Raw genomic sequence first — 26,488 nt, forward strand, 5'->3', positions numbered from 1 at the left:
CACTGCACCAACTACTAAGAGGAAAATTAACTCTATCCCAGCTGAAACCAGGACACTATACATTCATTTTAAAGTTTCAGCGGTTTTCCTTTTCTAGCAAAGGTGACTGTGCAAACAGAAATCACTGCCATCCTCCACACAACCAAACTGTCACAGCCTTTAGATTAAGCTTCATTGCACAAGTATAATATTGATTATTGTTTGTATCTATGCTTTTGGGGCACTTCATATCAAGCAATGTATTTTTCACTCATAAAGTTATTTCTCACAGGCCCTAGGTTTAGTAAGGCAGCAAGCTTTGTACAAACAGAAACTATTCTCAGTGTTGAAAACCCCTTACATAAATTGACTCTAAATTCAAGCAAATGTCAGTAGCATAATCCTGTTCTCAGAGTAAGCAGTGCTTGGAAACTAAATGGCCAAAGAGCTCCCAAAGGCAGCAATTAGTATTTTAGCCAGTGGAATCATTTGGGGAGACTCTTGCAAATTTAATGAATTCCCCAGTAGTCAATCCATCTTAGTCACTAATATGCTGGCAATACTGCTACTGATAATGTTGCCAATACATTATAAGCACTCATTGCCTTAAATTTTAATTCAATGAATTCTGCATGTGAACTCTTCTCAGATGGTGATACTTTGTGCTAATGCAATCATAGATGGGTCATTTGGGAGCATAACAAGGCTGAACTCGGTACACTTGGCAGAATGTTACTGGGAAGGCAAGACATTTCTCACCCAAGCTTCTGTTCTTTATCTCTTACCTCCCTAATACTTGTGCCTCTAAACTAGAACATAATTAGATCTACCCCTTCTGGGCTTCATTGTATGGATTAGAGAAAAGCACAGGGGAGAGGTCTGAGTGAAAACTCAGGCTCCCTGTGTATTCAGCCAGTTTTTAGACATGAATATGGATGGAAGTGTTGAATTCAGCAGTGACATACAGAAAGTACTACAGATGATAGCGCTTGAAGGACTCAGGACTTCATCTAACCCATTCCTTTGCCCTTAGGCAAAAATCAACTTGTAACTATATCAGTCCTGACAGATTTTTGTCTGGCTCATTTTTTAAAAATCCAAGTAAGACAGATTATGCGTCTTCCACAGGGAACATGTTCCAGTGCTTAATTATCCTGAATGTTAGAAGTTTTTCCCAGTGTCAAACCTCAGTGTCCCCTGATACAATTTAAGTCCATTATTTCCCATCTTATATACTACAAAGAGAACAAATTATACCCTTCCTCTTTAAGGGAGCTTTCTGTGTACTTCAGACTTGCCTTTCCTCGTGTTTTTTTTTTCTGGACTAAGCAACCACAGCTCTTTCATCCTTCCTTTATAGGCTACTGGTCATTCTTGTTGCTTTCCAATTACAGCCATACACATCTTCCTTGAAATACAGTACCCCGAGCTATACACAGGCAGTGCCTAGTGGATAGGAAGAACTACCTCACACACCTTTCATTCTCTCCCCATTTACTATTATCTGCGAGTGTAATACTTATCCCCCCTCTTCTATCAATCAGCTGCTAATGAAAATATTGAGTATGCCCAGAGTCATAACAGACTCTTACAATGCCTCACTACTACTTATTTCCATTTGGATGGTGACCCATGGAGAACTATGCAGTGAGAACACAAAACCAGCCACATGAGAAATTTCATATCCAGAGCATGTTCCCCAGCTTGTCTGCAGGAATGTTAAAGCATCCTAATGTCAGGACTCGTGACATCTATTGATTCTGCCCTATCCAGCCTGTTACATGGTTATAGAAAAAAATAGCTTAGTCTGATATAATTTGTTCCTGAGAAATCCATGCTGGCTATTACTCATTTCCTTGTTAACTTCTAAGTACTTACAGGATGTTTATGTGATTATTTGTTACAGCATTTTTCCTCTTGGATTTCAAAAGGAAAACAGTCAGGCAACATGCAGGTAATCAGTAGTAAGGACAGTCTGTCCAGAAGACAAATGATGAGTAAGGGAACACAACATACCTCAGTGGCTTATGTCTATAAGCAACCAAAACTCTTAATAGATCAAAGTGCAGTTGAATAAAAAAAAAAAAAAAAAAAAAAAAAAAAAAAAGAAAGAAAAAAAAAAAAGAAAAAAAAGGCTTTAAAGTGAGACAAGAAATCAAATAAATCCTTTATGTTTCTTACTCATCTTTACTCACTGTTAAGGTAGACCCACCAGAACACACTGAAACTTAATGATGATAGCATTAAGCCAGAGCAGCATGATCAGTTATTCAAATCCCTGAACAACTTTGCCTTAACGGGATAACCTAACTTTTACAAAACTACACTAACAAGGCAAGTGGTTCGAGATGCTCTAAAGAGAAGTATTTACATGAGTCAGAATAGAAGCTGCATTTCCACTAAGGAGAAATTGCATTTCTATGTAGGCTGGAAATGTTACGGTACAGATTTCTCACCATCAGTTCTTAGGAAGAACTTTCCTTCCAGGTATAATGAGGAAGATGACTATCATCATCTGTGAAGCATCAGGCACTGGCTCTTGCTGGCAACAGGAAAACCCAAATGAGAAAGAAATTTAAATGCTTATGGGGACATAGTAATTGGGCTATGTCAAAAATAACAAACTAAGCAGGGCCAGAGCACAGACCTATGCCCTGGTAAATGAACAACCATGCTGTTTAACAGCCTGCACCTCACCAGCTGGGCTTTAGTTGCACCCAGCAGCCCTGTCCCACATGTACAGGCTTGGTTTTGGGGATCACATGGGCTGGAGGGCAGCTCCCAGGAAGCTGATCAGATAAGACCATCCTTATCTAGAAGAAAAAAGAATGTGATGATACTGAAATGATTACTGCTCTGCCACTTGGCATTGGCCTGCTGTATTTACTATTATACATGTAGCCTTGGAGACCAGCCTGGAAACAGAAAAAGCTGTGTAAAGAACCTTGCTGAGAATCCGTGACAAACTCAGAGCATGTCTCTACCCGGTCCCTCAGCGCCATCTTGTTGTATTTTTGGCTTAACCTGGAAGCATCTTGCTCCCTGCTCACCATACCAAAAGGTCAGGCTAGGCATCCAATGGTTCATATGGAGAGGGCAGGGAAAAGGACCCAAATCCCTACAAGCCTTGCCCATGGATCCTAGTGCGTGTCTAGGCAGAGGAGCACAGCTCCCTTTTTTCCCCATCCAAGAACTGCATCTCTCTCTTCAGCTTATGGCAGATCCCAGTCTGCAATCCAGCAGAGAGAGGTATAAGCCCCTTTTCCCTAAGGAAGGGCATAATGTCAAAGTGATCTTTTCCCCCAAATGACAGGGCTCCTCCAAATCCCAGCTTTTGCGGTAGAGTCTTTAATGTAGGAAGGGCAGAGATATTGCAGGTCTTCACATAAACTTCTAAAATAAAGCAGAAGGTGAAGCAAAAATGTGCTTTTATGCCTCCACATCCCACTATCTCCGATCTTTACCTCCTGTTTGGACCTGAGACCTCCAGAACTTCTCTTCACTCTACGCAGTAGAACCCATTTACTTAATCATTGCTTTAATCCTCCCTCCACTATTCCCTTCCATTCATGTATCTATCGCTTGAGTACATTTTACATTCCTACCAACATTTAAGCATCCTCTTTTCAAATTGGCATAAGCTTCTTCTGAATTTTCACAGCTGGACTCAGATTGTATTTCCTCCAAATAAAAAGCTGCAGCATCCTTTCCTCCTTTAATTTTTAATACTGTTTAGATTCAAGGCTGCACTGAGTCACACACTTCATGTGAAAGACAGAAGCTTTGCACAGCTTGTGAGTTTTCCATTCATTTATTTTGACCATTCAGTCAGCACTTTCCTAATAAGTTTTTTTTTTAAGAAAACGTATTTTCAGTATATTGTTATCTGACAAACTACTGTGTATTGAGCACCAGTAAGAATAAAGCTGAGTGACAGACAACTTGATCAAAGGCAAAAATTAAGCTTCATGTCCCAGCAAACACTGCTGGAATCTATAAAATCTAAAGGAAGATTCTCTGGACTGCAAAGAGAGAGTATTTCAAGAATTTTTTTTTTACATAATCCCAAATTTAAACAATAATATCATTAGGAAAAGCATATGGCATATCACAGATAGACCAACACTTGCATTTCAGTAAAGGAAGAGAGAAACATAACTGGAGAACAGCTTTAAAAGTTATGAACATTAAAACCAGGAGCAGAATTTGCAAAGCCAGAACAGAGCTCCAGCATGCCTTCCTTCATTGCTTATGCATGACTCCAGTTTTAGTGTACTTAATAAATCATTCTGAACCTTGTGTTCATACTGGATTTTTAAAAAGATTTACCAAACAGATAGTTCTTCTGTATTTAAAGTTAATTTTGTTCCACAACCAAATGTATTTCAAATACTTAAATCACACTTAAACATGTAATTATCAGATTAGGGACTGCTATTTTTAATATTTAATTTTCCCCACAACCATATTAGTCCATTCACATATTTCACAAGGGAAAAAGACAGTACCACCCATAAACGTACTTTGCATTTTCTGATTCAGTCTGATTTCACTGTTCATGGATAACCATTAGATGTGATACAAGAGCTTAATATCTTAACACTTTCCCTATAGAAAGCTATTCCCCAGCTACTGGGGTAGCACAGAATACATTTGTGTGTTATGCTGTTTTTTGCATGGTCCACAATAGGAAATTAACTTTTGACTCTCAACTTAGTTTCTGTTCTCAAAAGGATGAAATACAGTGAAATAATCTGAAGTGGATTTGCTCAGGTGGTTTGGGATTTCAGTAAAAATTGCTTTAAGCATGGATAAGGGACTTTTAATACAGTTCCTGTTACATTATTCAAGCTTGAATCTATTAGTGAAAAAGTGAATTTGTAACTTGTAAGTAAAAAAGAAAAAAATTCTTTACTAAGTCATATTTCCCAAGAGATTAGACTGGAGGCTTCTTGGCAACAGCAAGCACTTTGCCTTCTGTGTTACTCTTCCTTAGGCAAAAGAGATGAGTTGCATGCTTTTACAGTGTGGAGGTATATTCATTTGATGTTGATTTTAGCTGGAACCTATCAGATTTAACAATGGAGACAACTTTGAATTCCACAAGTAAAGCCTTACTTAGTGCAAGCAAGGAGGGATGGAGGTACAGATCTCAGCATTACAGATTGGCAACAACATGGAAAATCTGTCATCTTACTAAATACATTTAATAAGCATATTTTGAGTCATCTATTCTTAGATTAATTTTCTTTGGATGCACCACATTTAAAGGTGCTAGCCCTCAGAACATAAAAAATCAAGAGTATGAAGCTGTATTTTCAGTATATATTATGGAACAGATCTCCCTTCAACAGAAGGCAGGCTGGAGAAATTATCACAGAGCCAGGGGACAATAAAGCCCTGTCTTTCAAAGATATGCTGAAAAAAAATTTCTGTTGGGAACTAACCACTTAGTTAAATAATGATATGCCAAGTTGCCAAGTTTTAGAAGCTGTTCTATCTACTGTCTAGGACTTTACAGAGTGGCTGTACTGGGTATAACAAAAAGTCCAGCAGAAAGTATAAGAAAAGGGCACATGTTCAGTAGCCCTTCCTCACTGTATTTCCAGCCTTTGCTGGATGCACTGTCCCAGCAATGCATCTTTGACAACATGCTGGTGATCCCTGCAGTGCTGAAGTAATCATTTCAAACAGCTGCATCCCAGACACCCTTGCTCCATCCTTTTATCCTGTGGGAAAGCACACATGGGACTCTCAGATGCTGATCTGCCTTCCTTTATTTTTTAAGGGCCTATGGCAGAAACATAGCCATTCCTCCAGAAGAGAGATGGAAAACCAAAGGATGATTCACAACCTAGTTACATTTTCAGAAAATAAATCAGATCAGGCTAACTAGATTTGTAACACTGGAGATACTTTTAGGCTGATGTGATGATCAAGATATCTGAGATCAGCTAATAAAGATTATCAATTAAAATCAGGTTCTTTTAAATGATAGTTACTGTTATCAGCAATCTACATATACTGCTAGTCTTTTATTTCCAGTGGCACTGCAGTGAACTTTGGAGCTTGATACTAGCATATGGATGAATGCTGGATGAACACAGTGATAGATTGGAAGCCTGTAAGTAGCATCTCTTTCTGCACTCTTGGCTGATCAAGAACGGCACTCTGTCTGTCTCTGGTGTGCCAAAAGCATTTGGTACAGAGTTAGTGTTATTTTTCTAAAAGACTGATTCTTTTCTTAGGTCCCTGCACTGGCACTGGCAATGATGTACAAGGCAAAAAGGACAGTTGCTTCTCCACAAGCTCCACTGAACGCGCTCTCTTGAAAGCAAGAGGAGCTCATTTTATATGTATGAGCCAAGCAAATGAAGAGCTGGAGTCAGTGACAGCATGCTGGAAGAGCTCTGGTTTTAGAACGGCTGCAGGTAACAGGAAGGCTCAGTGATCAGCAGTCTCCATCTCTAGGTACCCACAACGCCCCAACCTACCTGTGAAAGGCTGTGAAATGTTGCAAGACTAACTGAAGGGGAAAACAGATCACTAGGCCTTTGAAATGGTTTCATTTTTCTCTGTCATTTAGCACCGGTTCTACAAATAGGCAGAATATATAGTCTTACCAGGCCCTTCTAGCCCCCTGAGAGTCCCTCAGGCATAAAAAGGAAGACATTTATTTTTCCCTTAGATACCTCAGATTGCAGAAACAATACAGGTTATTCATCAGTGTCAAGTTGTGAGCTTCTTACTCTTCACAATAGATTTTCAAATAATAAATATTCATTTATTGACCTAGAAAAAATCTGACTTTTTTGCAGCCTTTCTCACTCATGGCAACAAAATTAAATACCACATTTTCATTTGGATATTCTCCACCCTCAAATACCCATCCTCCTTTAAAAACACTACAGGTAGCAATATCGATAATATAAAAGTAGTCCCTAAAATAATCCAAACCCTTGTGTAACATCCAATAAATCAAGGCAGAAGGGTTATTGTGGGAAAGGAATTAGACCACGAGGGACCAAAAACAGGGTGATGGGAAAAAATGCCTTTGGGCAAATGCCCCACCTAGTTAATAAGTCACAAGGGTTTCATACTTAATCATAAATTATATATGGAAACCCACAAAGCTTCATAGAGAATGTAGATAAGCAGAATAGACAGAAACCAGACACTTTAATAACTTCTATTCAAATCCAACCCAGCCGAGTAGCAGTCAGAGATCAGCTTCAGCCTAAGTCCCTTAAGCGTCCTCCAGTTCCCTCAGGACATGGAAATAAATAGCCTAAGATCTACAGAAACATTCACTAACCCTCCAGTCCAGTGGCCCATCACTCTGCCTTCACTCAAAGCAGTGACTTCTTCCCTGGGCTTTGAATGTCACAACAGGGACAAGCCAGGACGTGGGCTTAGCTCAATAACACAACAGAGAGCTAGAGACCAGCACTGCTGCAGTGTCACTAGAGCAGGGACCGACAGCCCCAAGGGCTGAAACTGGGGCCATGGGCAGGGTGGTCCCAAGTAAGGCTTATTACAGCCGTTAAGGCCTGTGGGTGCCTCCAGGGCCATGACTTCCGAATACCTTTATCCAGTGCAACATAATAGAACCACTGCAGACACAGCTGGTATCAAATTCAGAGCCAAACTTTGGTGTGGGTCTTCCAAAGACCCGCTGCCTTTCAAGATAAGATTGCCAAGGGGGTCTCAGGGCTGTATCCCCATCCACACAGCTCCTCCCAGCATGAGATGCTCTCAGGCATGTGATGAGGAGCAGCTGCGGGTCCTTCTTCCCCATCCAAACCCACCTGTGGCTGCGTTCACTCCCGGCCTTTCTGTGCCTGCTCGGGAGAACAGAACCAGCACACAAATCCCCCTTTACTTCTCCCCTGGAGCCCAGGCTGGGGTTTGATGTGGCACACCAACCACAGGCACTTGTAAACGTACAACAGTGCTGACCCTTGTAATACCTGTCTGCAGATTAACCCTCTCCGGTTCGTCACCACCGCATTTGGCATACTTTATTCAGCACTTACTTTTTCCTTAGCTTCCCACAAACCCCAAGCAGAGGAACAGCAGTGACAGAAGCCATTTGCCATCTAATGGCACAGGGGGGTTTCCTGCAAATACAGTTTACCTAAATGCCATCTGCTCTCCCATGCAGTCAGGAATGTTTTTCTTGTGTAAGGAGTTATCGTGAATCTAGTTTATGTAACCCTCTGAGGCACGTTAAGCCCAAAGCCTAATTGTTTTCAAGAAGAAGACATATTGTTTAGACAATCGGGGTCTAAAATTATGTATCCTGAAATCTCGTTGTGGTTAATTACCAAAAAAGAAAAAGGACTAAAAAATTCTTTTCTCCTGCCTTCGCTTCTGTCCAAACTCCCCCAGTTTGTTTGTGCTAGCTCTCTTGTTTATGGCCAAAGTGGGTCTCACACAGGGTTGTCCCAAGATGCATTAATAATCTCAAAGTACTCTGTTCTTCTGTGTATTCCTCACCCTTGCTACCAGAGCGTTATTAATCACATAACAATCCCATATGTCTCCAAACTGAAAAGCCTATCACTCCCTCCAGAAGCATCTTCTCAAAGCCTCACAGATGAGCCTGCCTGTTCTCCCTGCATCTTCCTCCGCTGACCCCACAGTATGTACAAATTGTGCTGACTTTTTAGAAGAAATGACTGCAGGTGCCTAGCTCTTTGTTTATTCTGGCAAGGCTGAAAATAGCAACTGCTAACAAATATTTTGCCCTTCACAAGGCTTCTCACAGGGATGCAGCTGTTATCTCATCTCGTAAAAGTGCCAGCCCTAAGGGGAAAACAGACACTTAATTAGGTTAGGATAAGCTTTAAAAAGGTGACTATCTAAAATTAATACCCATAATGCTGTGTGGGCTCAGATCCTTAAACTGCATCGTCACTTGTTCAGTAGGGAGCAATTATTTCAAGCTTTTTGTTTCCCATACTTGTCTCTCATGGATTGATGGCTCTGTTTAATCATCAAAAGCAGCATGTAAGAGGAAAAAATATGGCTTTGTTGAGGTGGACAGACCCCTGGGCCATAATGTTAAGCTTCTGGAGTATATATCACCCTCTGGATTCCTGAAATTACAAACCTGCCAAGGCGAAGTGCATCCACGGAGAGTCCACTGCAGGTTTTACAGTGAGACCAACATGTTATGCAGAACTTTGGGATCTCTGCACTCTGTGAAAATCCCCACAACAAATGGTGGAACCTGAGACACCTTTCCCCAGTAAACTTTAGTACCCTGCATGAGAAGCTTCCTGTAATTAGGGATGCAGCAGTTAGTGCCAAATTTGCAAGGAACAAATCCAGGTCAGATTCAATTATTGATACACATTTTCCAAAATATAGTGGGCTTTGGACAAATAGCTTCCAAAGTGAGATAAGAAATTTTGTATTCTGAGCCTGTACCATCCATACCAAAAGGAAAAGTTGTCCAAGCACATTGCCACTTCCATGAAATAGCACTTAAATTAATACTAATACAGAACACAATTTGTTTTGGAAATGGAGCCACATATGAGAGCCTCACCAAGGAATTTCTATCTCACAGACCACTGCAACAGTGTGTACAGGAAAAGCTCTAACAGAGAGACTAAGCAAAAGGTCATACTAGAACATTTATAATGGCTTAGTTTGAAGGACCACAGAGCTCCAGGTACAGTCCATTAATCCATTTTTGCAACACCCCATCATCTCTTTTTATAGATATTAAAGAAAAGAGATATAAATCATGGGCATTCTGACTTCTTTTTTACATTATATCAGCTCTGAAGGCTTGAAGGCTTGCCTCAAAAGTTTATGAGGACAACCAGGGCGGTCTGTCAAGACTATGTTTCCCTACTCACATATCTGAAACTATTTTTGAAATTATGGGGTACTACAGTCTGGTTAAGAGTCAAAAGGGATTAAGCCTGATTTAAAACACTTGAGGCTAAACAATGTTTGATATTTACACAGAAATACCTTCCTGGGATTTCATATGGGGCATGTCAGTTACATCTATAGTTTCACATAAGCACATAAACACACACTCAATAACTTACTGCAATTAAAAATAAATACGCCGAGTCCTTCCATCAATCCTTGAAAAAGGATGTAAAGGATACTGCAACCAAGAAGTTCTGGGTTGGTAAGATACTATTTTTAACAGTTTACTATTAATGCATAAGTAGAGAGATCAGAAAGCCAAGAACCTGCATCAAATAAGGAAAGACACCTCAAGGTTCAGCTGCCAGTTTTGACTGTCCTTCTGTTTATCTTCACACTTGCAGACTTCTGTGCCCCACTGTTCCTCAGGGAAATGCTTATTTTAATAAAGATGGAAATATTCCCTTGCTAATGCCCCACACAGTCTAAGGAACTAAAAGAAACTGCCTTCTTTTCTCTGGATAGATTTCAGTTTCTATGCTTTTTGATAGTTAAACAGCAATAAACATTCAGCTCTATCAATAAAATCGATTGTTAAAATCCCACAGTTTTTCCTCTCTCACCAGGGGAAGAAAAGCAGTCTGAAAATAGTCATTGTTATTGAAGATCCCAGGGTAGGATAGGAGCTTCTCATCCAGAGCGTTTTTTGTATGTCCTCCAGGCCATGGCTCTGCATCTTCCACAAAGAGCATGCAATAGAAAATGCATGGACAAGCAACCAGGATCTAGGGCCATGTATTACAGAAGGGTAATGTGCATCACAGCTATCACTTTTGGAACACTGCAGCTTAGTCGTCAGCAAGGAGGGCTGGAAGAAGCTGTGGCTCAGAGCCCCCTCAGGCCAAAAGCAACACCTGTGGGTTGCTCTACAAACAGTTTATGCCGGATGATAGCTCATGGATAGGAGCTGTCTAGCCCACCTTCTATTGCTGTTGCAAATGGCAGCCCACAAGTGTTTCAGTTGCTCCAGCTTACTCTCTTCACTTCACAATGCTGTCATTCATGACTGGATGGTATCCACAGCTCCTACTTGTAAGGCAGTACAAAACAACAAGCAAATCCTGACTGGACTGGCTGCCAGGCACATTGAGCCCACACTAACAATTCCGTTTAAGAGCAACAAAGAAACTCCAAGCATGGTCCATGCTGAGCATGCAAGGGGAAATAACCCCACTGCTTCATGAAACTCATACAGCTGCAAAAGGCTTCTGTGCCCAAGGACAGACAGGTCCTGATCTTGTAACTCCTCAGACAGCTAGGCAGGACACGTCTGTTTCAGTTTTCAAGGACAGACCTTGAAGAAGTCATCATGTCACGGAATTTGAGAAATTCAATAGCAAATAATAAGTCAAAAGTACTTATATTTACTTCTGCCAAGGGAGGTGGGGGTGGAAAATAAGTAAAAGGAGAGCCTTAAAATGTTATGCAAAAAGGTAATCACTGCTAGATCTTGTCTGTAAAATATACATTGCTGAGGTCGACTGACAACCTCAGTCACAAACCTTACTGAGCCTTTTCCCAAAGCCGTATCAAATTTCAGAATTCACAGTCAGACCAGCTAAACTCTGCCTGATTTCTAGTTTTTGGCACAACTGTTGGACAGCTTTAGTTATCAGATGCCAAATAATTATTCCTTCAAGATAAGAGGTAACACGGATCATAATCATTCATGTTGCAAAAGTACAGAAGTGGCTGGAGTTACACTGGGGAGCCGTCTGACCCATCGTCTTCCAGCCTTAAATTAATTGCATGAGGAAATCTACCATTTTTATATTTTACTTTTATAGGTCATTAAATACCAATGTAATTGCTGCACTGTTTCATTTCTAGAACATGAATTCTAATTAATAGCATTGCAGTAAGTTAATTTAATATGGTAATAGCTTCAGAATAGCTTAATTGTTGTCATTATAGAGCACCTGCAGATGTTCAGCCAATCAGCTTATTCATTATCTGACCATTCTTGTGTATCCATACATAGAGAACACTTTGCCTGCAGGAAGGGTAATGAAATGTTTCCAGTGGAAAAAGCTTTGCCTTTTCTAAGGCCAAAAGGTCTAAGGGGAAGAAGGTGGTTGTAGCTATATAAGAGAATTCTTTTTGACATCACTGGCATTTTAGGAAATGGGACTATCTCTCAATGTCTGCAATCAGAACGTGCTGTCCTATACTGCCTTCCACCTGCATGGCTATTGTAATTGTTTAAACTCAGCCTCATGTTGCAAATGCCCACAAGTTCTGTATAAGTCAACACTGGGCCGTTTCTACATCAGTTCAAGCAAATTCTCACATGGACATGGCTGGGAATGGCCACATGGCACTATTCTTGCTCCACTTAATGATCCTTACCTAGATGAAAAAATGAGGTTGTTTCTGGAGACCTAGAAGAAGGGGGGGGGGGGGGGGGGAATTAACAAATATATTTTATCATTTTAATCCCTATCATCAAGAAACACTTTTTTTAAAGTGTTACAGCAGTGTCAGAATATTTGAACTACTGGCCTGCAATTTTTTTAGTCTTTACCTTCCTAAAGACTGGCATTTTCTTTATGACTTGTATACTTCCAAGGGCACCCTTGGAACTAAAAATGGACAATAAAAATGGACAATAAAAATGAAGAACATAAGTTTCATGGAAGTAAAATACTATTTACAATATGAAGGTAGTGCAGTGACTTTCCACAGTCACTTTAGTTAAGAAACAACGTACGTAACAACCTGGAATCTAAGAAAAATTGAGGTATGTCTGGATCTTGTCTCATCTAACACCCCACTCCCTGCAGTGACACCTTCAAAGTGATAGCAGGTTGCTTAGGGACTTGTCCAGTCAAACTCTGTTTGATATATATATCTCCAGGGGTGATATGTAATGCCTTCAGGGGTGGAGACCCTCCTCCTTCCCTGGGCAGTGTGCCCCCGTGCTGCATCCCTCTGGTTGTAATATTTTTGTCCCTGTACAGAGCTGGTGTTTGTCCCATCGCAGTGCGTGACTGATGCCACTGTGTGCCTGTCACTGTGTACCTCTGGGAAGAGCCTGGCTCCATCTCCTCAGCCCCCCTAGCCGGAGGCAGCAATCACATCTCCCTGAGTTTCCTCTAGGCTGAACAGGCTTAAGTCCCTCCATCTCACCATGCACTGAAATTGTTTCCATTCAGAAGTGAGTGTGCTTTTATTCTTGGCTAGAGATACACAGATTTGCCTGCCCTTGTTTTCACGTCAGGGCTGGTAGCTTTTCAGGACTGGCATGCAAGACTGTACTTTGCGTTCCTAAATTAGAGACTCCGCGTGCTGGTAGGAAGCCAACAGGAGATGCTTCCTCTTCAGCGAGTAAGACAGTGCCAATCAGCCTAGGAGTAGTACTGGCCCCCTGTGTGAACGACCAGCTCCTAGCAATAGGTCCCAGGGCTCCTCTCATTCCCAAATGCTCTTTCCCAAAATGCTGGAGGACCCAACTCTTTTCTCTGCTTGGAAATCTGCCTGCAGTTAGTGCTGCCTGAGCTGTCTCGGTTATAATGACTCAAATAGATGTAACCTTGTTTCCAAAGCATGCAGCAGTTATGTAAAGCATCAAAGGGCTGTTATCTTATGAAAGGAAATGGGAGTTCTTTACAATTTATTCAGGTTCTCACTCTGCAGGTTAAAACTTACAATGTTAGTAGAGCTCTACCCTGACAGCCTTTAAAAAAGAAGGACAGATGACCTTTGTGGCATGCGCTGTTAAGTTTCTGTAGCAAAAGAAACATTATAGCATCATTTTTAGGACAGAAGAGACAAATTTCTGGCAAAGGAGCAAGACTGAGTAAAACAAACTGAATTTGCCTTGCAACATTCTCTCCTCAGCAGCAGAAATCTGATTTTTCTCATAGATTTGTTCAAATCACTAAAGAAACAGCAGAATTTAGCAAAGGATAGACCCTTAATTCACAGCTAGGTAAATGTACCCTTTATTCTGCTTCAGTACAGATCATCCTTATCTATGTATTTGACATCCAGGTTCACTAAGTTCAGGGACCATTGTGCTGCAGAACTATAAAAGAACTTTCATTCTGATTTAGTTTTGTAATTAATCTGAGGTCCTTGGATCTAATTCAAGGCCATCTCAGTCTCTAAGCTTTTAGAAGAGTTGTTCCTATTTTATGCCAGCATGTGTTAAAGAAAACATTGGCCTATTTTCCTGGAGCTGGACTTGTGCAATGCTTACATGTAAAAATAATCCCACTGAGACCCCCATAGCTGCTTTGATTGCAAAAAGCCAAATGTTCCTATCTACTACACAGCGAGGAAAGGAGCAAAGGGCTCTGCAAACTGGAAGAAAGGACAAGACAAAAGCACAGATGAGACGGGAGAGAGCTTTGCCCCATATTCCTGGTGAGTTTGCAGAATCTCTTCCATATTAACATTGCAAAGCTTGGTACCTGCAAAGTTCAGAGGAGCCAGGGAGCAGTCCCTGGAAAGGGCATAACCCTTAATGACCAGCATGTTTTTCATCAAAATAAATGCTGCTTGCAGCAACGTTAGCAGCACCTCAGCGCAGCTGCAACTGCCCACTGCAGCAGAGAGCAGCAGCAAAGCAGCTCTGGCAGGAGGGATCTCTAAGGGCAGGGTTACCGCATCTTGGGCTGGTGAGCAACAGCAAACCAGTGCCACTGCCACCATGGAAATACCGCCCTACTGAGTCTAGCTGGAACAGGGCCCTCGAGCCAAGGACAGCCCGTGCCAGGTGACATGGCTGTGGGGAGGTGAAGGTGAAGTCTCCTAGGCAGTTGCAGTGCACACTGCATACCCCAGCCTTTCATTTCCTGCTGCAGGGAAGTCTCAGATTTGCAGCGTGCACAGGCTATTTGTGGAAGGCTCTTTGTATCTCTCACACTATCACAAACCTCTTCCCTCTCCTGGAAGGTGCTTTGGGTTTATGTCAGTTTGCAGAGCGTTTCAGATAGTTTCTTCTTTCTACCAAAGCAGAAAGGTGGGAGGCATTTCACCAGGATGAGCAGGAACTAGCACACAAACGGAGAAATGACTCCTCACAGTTTCACAGGTGCTAAAGTCTGACCAGCTTTTGGCTGACAACTAGGGAAAAAAAACCAAAAAAAACCAAAAAAACCAAAACACAGAGATGTGCTTTCTTTGTCTCCTTTTCCGTTCAGGAAAGATCTTGAAAGATCTAACTTCAATGAGACTGGGACATTGAAGAAAACAGACAAGGGAGGTAGAAAAAAGATGACTCCAAACTGACTGTTCACTCTTTCCTCTGTGATTTGTTCCAACTCACCCACCTGACCTGCAGACAACCCCTTCCAGGAAGGGGAAAAATATCCCTTTAAGGGACATTTTTCTCTGAATAGAGAATGCTCAGTCACCTACATTTTCCTCCCTCACTGTGTGAGATATTGCAGTCCAGAATGGGAACAGGAGGCCTGTCGTGGCAGGGATGGTGAATAGGCCAAGTATCTGGTACTGAAACCAACAGTGTCTCAAAGTGAAGAAGAAAAAGAAACACATACATACACACACAAAAGGAGAATCTCCCAGATCAGGCATGAACACAAGAGTCATTACTTCTCTGAGAAAAGTTATTTGTGTTCTGTCTGCTATCTCAGTAATGCCTGAATGTCTCAAAGGGAAAGGAATGTTAGCATACAAACAAGAAAAAGAGTAAGAACAAAATGGTGAAGCTTTGTGCAACAGAAAGTGGAAACTTAGAGACTTTCGTACCAACACAGAGTAGTGACAGTCCTTTGCGATTGCCCTGTTTGACATCAGTCCCTAGGTGTGGTTTGTCCTGTGTACATTCCGACTAGCTAGCTGGCCATGAAAGGTGTCAGGCTGACAGCCAGACAGACGTACCTCTGCTGTAGTGGCCTTTGAGGAGGTGGCTGCAGCTGGAAGGAAATGGATGGAAGTGGAACTGATTCTCCTTTTACTTCATACAAAAAAACCAACCAAAAAACCCGGAGGTGTTTCCCTTCCTCTGCCTTCCCTAGATCTGGGAGGAAGGAAAATTAAAACAAAATCTGGTTCAAAAGGATAACAAATGTTCAGCTCCAGTGAATTATCACTATTATGAATATCATTATTTTTACTTAATGATGCATCTCAAAAAAACTACTAAGTGTGCACATTACTTTGTTATTGCACAGTAGTGCATGTTAGAAAGTAGAAAATAATCTAACCAGTCTTCCTTAAATTTAGAAGTTTTGTATTTAGAAAGCCTTGCAATACTCAGAGCTTAAACGTGCAAGCTATAACATTTATTGTACCATACTGTATTTTGCTCCATCGTAACACAGTTCTGCAAAGGTCAGCAAAGAGCCTATTCAGAGATCTTCCCAGTTACAAATTTTCCAAAGGAAATCCATTTTCCAGCATCATTTTAAAAACATATTATATTCCAAGCTGTTAGAGGACTTTTTTTCTTTGAACTGATTTCACTTTTTGTTCTCCAGCACACAGCCCACTTGCAAAGAGTATTTCCAAGACTCGTTACTCACATGCAAGATCCCAGCAACACTGCAGAACCCACCACTAAAGATGTGTGATACTGAATCAGTTCCCCAGCAGACTGACCTAACTTCTATAAATGTGTCATTAAAGGTAACTACTTCCATCCCCCACCTAGCAATCTGCACATAGAGGGAAGATTAATCTTGAAGGCTCTCCATTTTAATCTCCAGGAATATTTCAGCAATTCATTTGCAGCAACATTTAAGTGACTATGGAAAGATGTGAACATAGCTTAAGTAACCACTCAAGTGCTGAGACTATTTTTTCTCTTTCTGCAGCCAATTCTCAGACCCCTTTAGCTGACGAAAATAAAGTTGTCCTTTGAGATTTAGAATTATACCACATGCTGCAGATTCAGCTAAAAACGCCTTAGCTGCTGGACTACAGTGTCATACAAAGCACATGCCAATTGCCTGAACCACTGTGCAACCCTCAGACAGGCCATTTCTTTTTCTAACCGTGACAACTGACTGTGGGTAGTGAGTGATTCAAGTGGAGAGTAGCAAACACTGTCATGACAGCGAGAAAAGCTAAATCTGTTCATCCCATGGCTGAATTTGTCCCTTTCTGCTATCAGCCAAGGGTGACAGATGCAACATTGTGTTAACCTGATGTAATTAAAAGATAGACCTGGGGGGAAACAGTACAAGTGACAGCTGTCAAAACATAGTTCAGGCACAATATTTAAGCATTTCTTATCAGTGTTTGTTCATTCAGCAGTTGTACTAATAGAGAAGAGCTTGTGTACAGCTGCACATGCATGTCCGTACTTTGGACAAGCAGCCCTTGCAGGCTTCTGGCAGAGCTGTGCAACACTTTAATGCTGATTGTTAGCACACCAGCTCAGTACTTTTTATCTAAGCCTGCTTCTAGACAGTGTTTTATGTTTGCAGTGCTATGCGTCACAGAAGTGGATCTCAGACTTTCCTTGTTCAGTGGTCCTGTTTCTCCATCCCACTGATAGCCAATGGGCTTAAATTGTCCCTTTGGATACCTTCAGCTTAGACAACTTCTGGCTTGACAGTGCTGCCTTTGTGGTTAAAGATAAGTACCACAAATGAAGAACGTTTTGCTAGATTTTACTCTCTGTAGCAGGGATGGTCAAGGACAATGCTGTCCTGTCTTACAATGGAAGCTTGGCTGATTCCTTGGCAGCTTTCAATTGGCAGGATTCATCCCAGTTTCTTCGAGCACAGTCTTAAGGAGTACTGCAGGATTCGATCCAAACCAAAAATGAGTCTTCCACACTTCAGTCTGAAGAAAGAAGTTCTAGTGTCTGAGCCATTTGTCTGGCTGTAGTCACAGGGAATGCTTCCAGGCACCCTATACAGCCAGATACAGGGAAGCTCTACATGATCCACTTGCAAACTGCATGGGCTCAGCAACCACAGGTTTGCTATTCCTGTTACAGTACTACTCTGTCACAAAAAAAGCCAAAGGTCATACTTGGATGAAGCTAAATGTCATACTAAGCTGTATAAATAGATTAAAAGAAAGCTGTAAAACTTCTGCTCTGTGAAGTGCTGGTAGGCATGGTCTGGATTACTGCATCCAATTTTGGTAGCCCGCTTCAAGGAAGAGATCTAGAGAAAGTGTGCAGCAGGGTATGATCAAAGGGATGGGAGAGATTTAATCTGGAGAAGGCAAGGCGGAGGGGAAACTACTGTGAGCTTCATGTCCAGAGAACGCTACTGCAGTGCAGGGAACTGATTCTTCCCAATGCCTGTTGCAATAGGACAGAATTAATGGCTTTGATTGCACAAGGGAGATGCAAATTTGACATTATGAAGGCTTTCTACTGGGAAGGTTAGTTTAGCACTCAAAGATGCCTGGGGAGGATGTGGAATCTCTATCAGTGGAGGTTTTTAGGAGATTAAACAATCATCTGGTCAGAACAGTTAGGGAGAGTGGATTCAAGGAGCTCTCATAGTCTCTTCCGATCCTATTTATACAGTCCTAGATAAGATTTTTTTCATTTGGTTTAGCTGCAACTGTCTTTTCCGATTCCTGCTGGCAAGGATGACATTTGAGAAAACTGGTGGGTAAAACACCTCGAAGTGGATGTTTCTACATTTGCTTTGCACACTACTGTGATCACTGAAACTCCCCAAACTTTAATGTGTTAATCCATCAAAATAGTGCTTTTTTTAATTTCAAAACCTGTGAGTCTGTAGTGGAAGAACGGATGGATGTTAGACATAATGAAACCTTAATCCTAGAAGCTTCTGAGTAATTTCCCTTTGATTCTGTGATCACAATAAGGTTTAGATAGACACGCATACACACAAGAATGATACAGAAAGAATTAATGATATACTTTTATAGCACAAAAAGTTCATTTGAGCATGGTTTTCCTCACAAATATCTCAGTTCCATAAGTCTCGCTCATGCAGGTAATCCCCTTAAAACTGAAGGTACAGAACCCATAATGGAAATAGCACAGCTCATCAGAACAGGAGCTAGGACTACAAGATTTTCAAGGCCAAGGCACCATTTCATACCAGTAAGCTACTACTCTTGCATGACATCCTTGTAACTACTGACAGCTGGAAAAAAGATGATGTTGTCTGGAATGAAAATCAGAGATTAGGCAAAATTTATTTTCTTGCTGCCAATGAAAACACCAACACAGGAGGCCAGATTTTTTTTAAAAAAAACATGTGTCAATATGCGGATATGCATGTGTTATCTTTTAACACTGGGTGTTCCCCGCTGCTGTATGTAATTTAAAGATCTGTTGCCATGAATAACTTATGTATCCAGTCTTGCTTGCTCACCATTGTTACATTTTACTATTCCTATTTTCAAGGACAATTTAACATCTTGAATCATATTTTTTTAAGGGAAGCCCCTGCTGTACTTTTCCTGTAGTGTTTTATTTTCTCCTGAACTTTTGACCTAACTACAAACAGCTTTTAGGTTACCATATTTAATGCAACTATCAAGACGAACTCTCATCTGAGCCTTCTTCATCACTGCTTTCCCACACCTCTTCCTCTACACTTCACATTAGATTTCAGGATTTAATTTTTTGTATATGGCAACACAAAGTGAGTCAGTCATTGGAAACTCTTCCTGCAGCGGTATAGGATTTTTAGTGGTAGTGCGATGTGCCTTCACAAAGCATGGACCAGGGGAATCTGTTTTATGATCCCCATTTGCTTGTGCAGCACACATTTCAGTACACATTGAATGCTGAGCAAGGGAACCTCTGAAGTCTTAAAGTATAATTCCCACTTATAGCTGTGGGCATTAAATGAAATTAGTAGATGGCAAGAAGTTCAAAGCAAATGAGAGATTCTTGAAGATACAATACATGGTTAAGCTGCAAAACATCTTAGCACATGTAAAAATGCATGTATGTCCAAAAAAAGGACAAATTCACAATGAAAAATCTGTTAAGATCTGTTGAATACAAAGATACCACCACTGTCTTAGGGACTCCCTGAGCCAACAATCCCTGGATCTTGGGAGAGTATTCTAGGGAGGGATAGCTACAGGCTTACTCTGATCTTCCACTCCTCTCCAGGATTCCCCTTTGGGCTACCACTGGCAACAGGATAGTGATTAGGTGAAGAGTCCCATACTTTCTACTTTCACACTGGTGGATGACTCTTAGCTACAAAGTTGACAATATCATGCAGATCCCAGCAAATCTCAGGTACCGAGCACAAGACCTACTCTTTGCTCAGAGCACAGCCTCTCATGTGCTTGCAGCACAGAGCTGCATCTTGCTTGAAGGCCCCCACAGTGCAGCCAGCTAGCCTCAAAGGCAGCGGTAGCACCGAGTGGCTCCATCTGGCATGAGGGTCCTGGAGCAGCAGGGACACCAGGATGCTGCATTGTAGTATGGGAGGTATCTTGGCAGGGGACACCGCTCAGGAAAGGCACACAGCAGTCAAAGGCATGCTCCCAGGTGCAGCCTAGCACATGTCCCCACCTTATCATATAATCCAGTGTGATCATTCTAGTATCCTGAGGTCCAGAATCTGTGCCTCAGTTCCTCCTGAAAGTAATGTAGACACAAATAATCAGTGATATCACCTCTCCAGCTTGATATACTTTCAAAGACACTCAAGAAAACAAACAAAACCCCCTTGTCATAGCAACTACCCAAAGCTAACCCAAAGCTAAGGCTGCTGAAATCTGTGACCCTGGGTATTTTGCCCTAGTTCTAGAAATGCTGTGATTCATACTGATACCAACAACATCCCTTCATTCAAAGTCATGCACAGACCAAGCATGGTGGGCAGAAAGAACCAACAGTTCTCTGCTAAGGAAACCAACAAACCGTTCCCTCAGCAAGCTGCAATGGGCCTGCCTCACATAGTGTTAACTGCAGACAGACAGACAGTTCTCTCCAGGCCTGTTTAAAACAGTGCAGAGAAAAATCTAGTCCTCTTAATTAGACAGCTGCCTACCCTGCTGGTGCTTGTTTTTTGCTCTCCTGCCTTCTCCTCTCTCTTACACAATGAACACTGTGGAACAAAAAGTGGAGCCAAAGCAAACAACTTAGACCAAGAGTTTCACACAGGAAAGTTGAGACTCCCAAGTTCACAAGCAAACACCTACCAGATTTTCAAAAGTTTGGATGCGTGCTGCCTCAGCCTATAAAAAAGGAACAATCACACACCGTCAGAGTTACAAGCCCAGCCTTGAGATGAGGAACCTCGTCCCCATCATTGGGATACACTACATCACTTCCTCAGGAGACCAGCAGTGGAGAATAGGCACCCACCTCTTAAGCTTCTGATGGCTCTTCCTAGAGAATATATATGAGCCCCAAATTGTTAACTCCAGAGACGAAAATCAGTGAGAACACTTAATGCAATCCTCTGTTCCGAAGTCTGAGACATAAGTTGCCTTTATCATGTTAGGGGAATTTATTAGTCGTATTATTCTGGGGATACTGTGCCAGGCTATGTTCAGTCTTGGAGCCCTCAGCCCTAGTTGAATTATGCTATTTGTAAAAGCCAATTTCAAACCATTTCCTAAAAACCAAACTCTTATTTGTGCATATTTGCCCAAACAGACTTAAAATGAATTCCCAAGTCTTTGCAGACTTCACACAATTCATCAATTTCTCATGATCAGTCTGGGGAGGCGCAGAGGAAGGCTCATGGTACTTTCATGTTTTCTCATTAAAAAACACCCATTGGTACATTAATAAGACAAGAGCATCTCAGCAGGACCTATAGCTATGTTACATTTCAAGGCTTTTGAAGAAAATGCACAAAAAGGAAGTGAACCCCCGCAGCTACAGCCAGCAAGAAAACAAGTAAATGAGCTTTTGGTGTGGAGAACAAAGAGGCAGGGAGCCAAGAATGGATAAAGAAAGTGGAGATATAACAGAAAAGGGGAGATCATTCTGCCTGTGAGCCTCATTAGTATCAACACACTTGAGGAATGAAAGACTTCAGAGGTCAAACTGTTCTGATGTGTCCACCTCACTTAGGCTAAGATAAAGGACACCAAAAAAACACTGTCCCGTTCCTTCCAGTGTATCACACCCTGTACTGAGCCCCATTCTGAAAGGGCTAAACAAACTGGTTACATTTATTGAGTGTATGTATTATACCCTGTTTATTTTTTAAGTTTTTCCTTCAGAGTAACCCTGCAGAGTAGGTCAAAGATGGAGGAAACCATGTCTCGTGATAGGACTCTCTGAAGCAGTACGCCTAGATTCAGTTACAGTAGAGGCAGCCTATCTCAGTTTTTTTGCAGACATGCCTCTCTATTTGGGCCTATCCATCTTCCTGTGATTATCCTTTCCTTCTTTCAAACAAACTTCATCTGAGACCATGCACACCATGCCTTCACGGCTATCAGCGGTAAATCCCCTGCTTTGATGCTACTGCCACGTTGATGAGCACTTCTCCACTGGGAGCAGCCGTTAAGCCCTACCAGACTGAGGGAGTGAAAAGCATCTGCAAATACTGGCTACAAGTCTAAACACTGACTCCCCTGCTCTGGAGCATATGCAGCTGCTGGCAGCAAATAAATGTGTGCTTTCCAGAACTATTTACTAGTAGTGAAAAACTGTTTTTAAAAAGTAGAATCAACTGTTCAAGATTGCCTTTCCATGAACGTCCATAGTTTGAGGAATACAAGTTTACTGTGTACCTGACCTAATGGATTCCCCACCACAGTGAACATGCTTCACCCCTATTAGAAGGGTATCTCCCTCTAGCAGGAGGAAAGCACAAGCCTTTTATTACTCCAGCAGTTTTCACTTATTGCTGTGTGCTTGACAGCCATCCTTCCAAGGGCCTCCATACTTTGTTAACGTACTGAGTGTATTAATCCAGTTTTGCAGCTTGCTGAACTCTCTCTATTACTTCACTTTGACCAAGCAACTCAACTTTTATTGTCACAGGTAAAGAAACATCTTAAAATCTTATATTTTCCATCATACGTCCCCAGGCCTTTTAGATATATTTGCATATTCTTTGGCATATAACTTTTTGGGGGAGTTCCCATAAAACACATATTGCTTTTTTTTTTAACCTTGGGGTTTTTTTTACCATGTAGGAATAAAATACTCTCACAGAGATGCCACGCAGCATAATTAAATCTTCCAATTTATTGTACTGTTTTGGAAATTTTCAGTCAGCAAAGCAGACAGTATCTGCTATAGCTGTCCTAGAAATACTGAATTTGGAAATTTATAAATTTCCAAAACAGTTTCCTCCTGATCTAAAAATGTCCACATTTAGTCTCCAACAAGGGATTGAGTATTTTACTTTCACAACTTGGTCAAATTTCCTTCAGTTTTTTAAAAAATGTTACGAAAAAAAGCTTCAGTTAAAGGTAAAATGTTAAAAAAAAGCTTCAGTGCTATAACCTTACACAACATACCTCAATAAACAAACTTCAAGATACATGGATACATTTTTTTCATATAAAGGAAATCAGAAACTGAAGTTGCTTGAACCTACCATATAAAAACAACAACAAAAAAATTAAAGAAACTACATTAGTAAAAGGTAAAATACAGAACTTTTAATTAAAAGATCTGTTTTTCCCCTTAAAGAAAATCCCTACACAGTTTTGGGACTTGTGACCTTTTAGGGTTGTTTGATTTTCATAAAAATCAAGCATTTTCATTTATCAAAATCTTTTCATGATGAAAGTAAGCAATTCCCTGACCAGTTCTTTGAAGCAACTTGGATTATCTATCCATATTTGGCATGTACAAGAAAAGAATAAAAAATATCCCACAGGTGGCTTCTTCCAAACTGACTGTAATATTAGCAGGCAGATGCAAATAATTAATTTATGAGCTGATATTTATTGTCATTTCAAGGTGATTAGGAATGTGTGTGTGAAGTAATGGAACTTAATAGCCTTAAGGAACCGTTTGGCACACCCAATCCAAAGCACAGCACTCTCATCTAGAAATCCCAAAGACAACTAGCATAAAAAAATACCATGAACGGGAGGCATTCTTAAATTGTATTCCTGTATCTAAGTTAAGCTGAAGGAAAATAAATACTGGCTTTTATTCCTGTATCACATGAAGAAACAAAGGGGATTTTAATACTAAATAGTTCAAGTTGACCCTTTGGTATTAAACTGCAAACAAACTTTTAAGAACTCCCACAAATCCAGTATTATGTTTGGAACAGAACTGCTGACAGTCATCGGAGCAACAGTTTACAGTTTAGGCTGGTAGACCAGAACTACAGATAATAAAGTAATCATCTTTCCAGCACAACTATAATCTGTAAAAAGAATTGTTTAGGTAATATCTAAGCTTGCTTTCCTCAGATGTACAATCAGAAAATACTATTACCTGACCCAACTTTTAGAGAAAAAGTATTCACATTTTTCTTCCTCAAAGTTATGCTAATAAGAGGATGTTATTATTGATAATGTTCTTCTAACAGGACTTGGATTTGCTGGATTGTCACCAGAAATTGTCTATAGATACCAAACGTGCCACTGGTTTTGATGAATAATCAAACTAAAAAGTTCACAGATTTATTTTCTTTCCATGAAAACAGAAGTGACTTTCATGATAGTTTAAGGAAGCTGACAGTCTGTTCCTACCCAACAGGTACAACATGAACAGCCTCCACACCGCCGGTTAGTGGCGATGACCCTGGGAAGTGCTTCTGTTCCTAAGCAGAGAGACTGAATGAAGAAATTGTCTACGAAGGTGCCAGGCTGGGGAGGAACTTCTGGTAGTTTGGACATTTGAGCTTACACTTCCAAATTGTTTCCCATCTAGCACTAAATAGCATTATTTGGGTAAGAGATTGGAATCCAACCCATACCTATTGTCCTTCCAGTGGTTTGAGCTTTTTTAAATGTCTTGCTTCAGATAACTGAAAGCAGCCATTGCTTCCTGTGAGAAGCCACACCAAATACCCGTTATTCAATTACCCTTGATTTTCCCTTGTGGCAATTTGAAACGGCTGCAGAAAAAGTCCAGAGCAGAGATATAACGAAGGTGGTTAAAAACAAGGCAGGCAAACACTGCACAATACCACACAACCTGCTCTAGAGAGCAGCACCTCTGGGAGGAACTCCATTATGTCGATGCTACGAGCTGAAGTAAAAGTGTACGGTGCTGTCCCAGAGATAACACGTCAAACAGCAAGAAGAAAAATTGGGCACAAAAAATATATTGGTCTCAAATGCTGTTTGCTGAGAGTGCTGCCTCCCACTATACAGCGTTTTTCTGAAGAAATGTTTTATGGTTATTTCCCTATCTTTGTTGTTCTTTATTTTTTAACTGTTGACACACAGGAAGTTTGCACTATCCACTGCCAGTTTCAAGAGCCATCTAGTTTATATTTTGAGTCAGGCTTTCTATGTGTTTCTGTTTGACCTCCACATATCCTTTCAGTGCCTTGGACAATTTAAACAAAATTTGACAGAGATGCTGATAAACAAAAGAAAACAGGCCACTGGGTAAGAGAAGACGACCACCAAGAGTGCAACAACTGAGGGAAAGGAGGAGGGGGGATCTCACGTTAATGGACACCAAGGAAGGCATATGGGAAAGTGAGACATTCCTAGTGCTTCAACCATGGGAAAGTCTTCACTGCTGCAATCACAGTTCAATCACAAGAAACAAATCTAAGGGGCTCCTTTTGGAACCAGACCTCAGTTTATGATCACCGGATCGTCACTGTGCCACGTGTAGAGACTTCAAAGCCATAGAAACGCTCTTGCTGGGTCTCCTGATCTCTGCTTGAAGCCTGGAGACAATCTGCCAGTAGGACCAGCAGAAAGTGAGAGCACAAGGTTATGCTGTTATCCCGTCCTCCCTGCTTCTGTGCTTTCCCCCTCCCTCCTCCTTATGACATTCCCTGGGAGTCCTTGGGAGGGTCTGTGCTGCCCAAGTTTTAAAACATCCAAAGTCCCTTCTTCTCCCAGGTGTGCTGTTCCACAGTTGCACTACTGTTATACGTAAATGAATATACAATATTTTTAAAGTAATTTTTCATATTAATATTAAATACTAAATACCTGGTCAGTCAGACCCCTTGCAGGCAAAGATTTTAGTACATAGTATTGGGTGTTGCTTCACAGTTCTCTGCTGTCCTACTGAGCTCACGAGTCTGTCAAGGTGGCAAATCCCTGTTAATGAGGGGACCCAGAATGGAAAACTGGATGGTCCCATCAGAGAAGAGGAACAGAGGAGCAATTCCACATCCTCTGAGTATGTGAGATGAAAAATGAAAACATCAGATGGGTCCTGTAGTCCCAAAATGAATAGAAATGCTTTTCTTCATTCTCAGAACCTCCATTAAAGGATATTACTGCAATTGTCTCAATATAAAGAAGCAGTACCATGGGCAGCAAAGCTAATCAAACCTATTTTACTATGAGCTGTGTTTTGTAGTTTTTGCTAATATTTAATCAGATGGCAGAGCTGCTTATATAATCTTTTGCCATTAGGGCATTATATTGTTTTTCTTCTATGTGTACTCTCTGGTGTCTAAAATGACACAAATCTGTATGCTTGCTTTTTTTTTTTTTTTTTTCTTGTGGAGACACTAATAAGGGTTCTCTCTCCCCTCCTCCTTGGCTTCCTCCT

General features: G+C 41.1%; 1 protein-coding gene across 5 annotated transcripts in view; it reads left to right on the top strand.

The window, feature by feature from the left end:
- The window catches only part of NTPCR (nucleoside-triphosphatase, cancer-related), a 76,216-nt gene continuing 49,728 nt past the window's right edge, over nt 1–26,488 (top strand). For 3 of the 5 annotated variants that reach the window (XR_013928365.1, XR_013928366.1, XM_080388894.1), the window contains exon 1: nt 1–26,488. This exon is cut by the window's right edge and continues 22,003 nt beyond it. The gene's annotated coding sequence lies outside the window, so the exon portion shown is untranslated. The other 2 variants (XR_013928367.1, XM_080388893.1) reach the window with 1 other exon arrangement.

This window comes from Falco punctatus (assembly GCF_963210335.1).
Source record: "Falco punctatus genome assembly, chromosome: 5".
NCBI lineage: Eukaryota > Metazoa > Chordata > Aves > Falconiformes > Falconidae > Falco > Falco punctatus.